Here is a 2874-nt window from a genome sequence, read left to right as displayed (position 1 = left end):
ATGAGTTTAATACACGATGGCCGACATCAACAAACTGTGCGGTCACTGACGTATTTTATATAAAATATATACGTTTTATTCCCTCTTTCTTTCTCCTCCTCCCCACTCCTCTCCCCCCCCCCCCCCCCACCCCCACACACACACATCTTAACATGACTCCTGTCTGGAATCTAGCAATTAATTTTTGCTGTAAATACACGCGTGGGTTGCTCGTGAAATCTTAATTAAAGTCTTCAGTTTCAAATCTATTTATGTGTATCTTATATCTGTAAAACGATACACGCATATTATAATTGACATATTGAAAAAATCGTGTAACGCTTGTAAACATAGTTAACCGCCCAAACTAAGAAGAAAAAATTGCCCCGTTAACATCTCAAATAAAGAAAAAAAAATTGCCCCGTGTGAGGATCGAACTCACGACCTTCAGATCGCTCTAGTGATATGTGATTATGAGACTGACGCGCTACCTACTGCGCTACCGAGGCGCCTGAAAGACGCCACAGATTATACTAGTATTTTTTAAAAATGAAATTATTAAAACGACAATGTAATATGGGCAATTAGGTTAGTGTAAACTGTTTTAAAGGATTTTCTCGTATCTACTGTGTAGACATTGTCAGTGGGAGATTATACAAAAGTAATGTTTTATTCAAATCCAACTGTATTGTAGCTGAAGCGACCATATAGAAAACAGCTTTGATAAATAAGGCTTAGAGTTTCATCGTGTTCATATTTAGAAGCCTGAGCGGTTTTTCGGCAGTGACCCACTTTGAGCTGTTCGTGAAATCTTAATTAAATAAAGTGTTCAATTTCAAATTTATTGCTGTGTATCCTCTATCTGTAAAAGAATACGTGCATATTATAATTGATATATTGAAAAATTTCGTAACGCTTGTAAATATAATAGCCCAAACTATGAAGAAAAAATTGCCCAGTTAACAGCCCAAAGAAATAAGAAAAAAAAGAAGAAAAAATAATGCCCCGGGTGAGGATCGAACTCACGACCTTCAGATCGCTCTAGCTGTGTGATTATGAGACTGACGCGCTACCTACTGCGCTACCGAGGCGCCTGAAAGAGGGTATAGATTATACTAGTATTGTTTTAAAAAATGAATTTATGAAAACGACAATAATATGTACTATAAGTTATATGTAAAATGTTTTAAAGTTTTTTCTCTTGTCTACTGTGTAGACATTGTCAATGGGAAAGTAGACAAAAGTAATTTTTATTTCAATCTAGCTCTGTTGTAGCTGAAGCGACCACATAGATACCAGCTACAAACAAGGCTGAGGGCTTCATATTTAGAAGCCTGAGCGGTACTTCGGCACTGACCCACTTTGAGTGGTTCCTAAAATAGTAATTAGCTCATTAAGCTCAATTAAGTAGGTCAGGCTGGCCAGCCGTGAATGTGGACACGACCTGTGGGGACCCTAAAGTGAATCAATTACCCCTTAATCACGTGACCAGGCCCTCCTGCTTCTAGTGGCCATCACCGGGGCCGCGGCGCCCCCTGGAGGAAGCTCTCCCCCACGATATTTGCACTCGATAGAGGCCGGACAACACTCGGGCGCACTCGATGGCTGCCTCGGGGGTTGTCGTAGGAAGCCATCCACGAGCAGGGTGTGGGGATGACCCCGGGGTTGGGTAGGGAAAGCCCGGGCTCGACCACGTTGGGTTGTTGACTTGCCCTCGTTCTGACACGCTGTCCTCGTTGTCATCTATAATCTGAGCCGTCGAGTATCTTAAACCGATCGTGGTTAGATAGGGAAGAGATAACGGTTTTAAGATTGATGAATGTTGACGAGATATGCGAGGGTTTTTAAACATCCCCGCCCTCCCCCTTCCCATATGATATGTCGCAAAATCTTGTTTTCATAAACAGGAAGAAAAAACTTGTTAAGATACCCTATCGGACCCGACGGTCAATATAGCAGGGGAAGTAGAATTCCATGACTCCAGGGATGTGAAGAAATAGTGTGCCCAGTTCTATGCCCAGATGTCTTTTTAAGAACAAATGTAAAACAGACACTTTGCTAATGTGTCACGCTAAAATCAGCATTTTAAATTATCCCATGTTTTAGTAGCTGTGTGTAACAAAATTTTGTCGCCATCGCTTTCTTGTGTAAGCAACACAATTACGCTGCCAGTGTTTCCCGTTAAAATTAGTATCCCATAAGCTCACATTTTTTTTTTTTAAATCATTAAGATATTTTTAATTCAGCCAAGCTTCTTTACCATAATTAAATATTCAGTTACATTTGAATAATTAAACAGTTCCATTAAAATTTACCTGATATATGTCTGTAATTATTCTTCTTTTGAGATTAATTAAGTTGAATACTTATCTTTTATGTCATTTTATGGCTATAAAACTAATCAATAAATTATATTTTCCGACACATAAAAACTAGGTTTATTTATTTTCTAACAATAAATTTTACAAAATGTAAAAGCTGTTTTCTACAATCTCCACTAAGGGGGTTTAGCGTCGTTAAAAAAATAAACTTTCGTGCCACGTGCCCCCATTAACCCACTGACCGGAAGCGGGTCTTACATCCTCCCTGACGAGGAAACCTATCGAGTCCCCGAGTTCTGGCACCCTGCCGCGTCTTGTGGAGCCTCTGTTTACGACCTTGACCTAATGAGGCAGAGTCGCTTAAAGGACATTAAAAAGGTCAAACTGCGACTGTTGAAGAAAGAATGTGTTGAAACAATGGTTAAAATAAACCGGGAGTGATCTCCCCTAAAATTTCTCGAATATTCTTTTATAAAACAACAGGGGATGGGAAGTCGGGCTATAGACATGATTTTTAATCCATTTTAAATACTTAAAGTTTTAAAAATAGAATAAAATCTCGTAGACAAAAGAA

General features: G+C 39.2%; 2 non-coding genes across 2 annotated transcripts; both read right to left on the bottom strand.

The window, feature by feature from the left end:
- Positions 1-396: 396 nt before the first annotated feature.
- On the bottom strand, positions 397-488 carry Trnam-cau (transfer RNA methionine (anticodon CAU)). Its single transcript is given in 2 exon segments — positions 397-432; positions 452-488. It is a non-coding gene; the product is annotated as a tRNA-Met (tRNA).
- A 492-nt stretch (positions 489-980) lies between these two features.
- On the bottom strand, positions 981-1070 carry Trnam-cau (transfer RNA methionine (anticodon CAU)). The gene is given in 2 exon segments: positions 981-1016; positions 1034-1070. It is a non-coding gene; the product is annotated as a tRNA-Met (tRNA).
- Between the last annotated feature and the right edge of the window lie 1804 nt (positions 1071-2874).

This window comes from Physella acuta, unplaced genomic scaffold, assembly GCF_028476545.2.
Source record: "Physella acuta isolate Inbredline_101_S28 unplaced genomic scaffold, ASM2847654v3 ptg001711l, whole genome shotgun sequence".
NCBI classification, from domain to species: domain Eukaryota; kingdom Metazoa; phylum Mollusca; class Gastropoda; family Physidae; genus Physella; species Physella acuta.
Note: the sequence above shows the minus strand (reverse complement) of the source record. Positions and strands in the feature narration are given on the sequence as shown.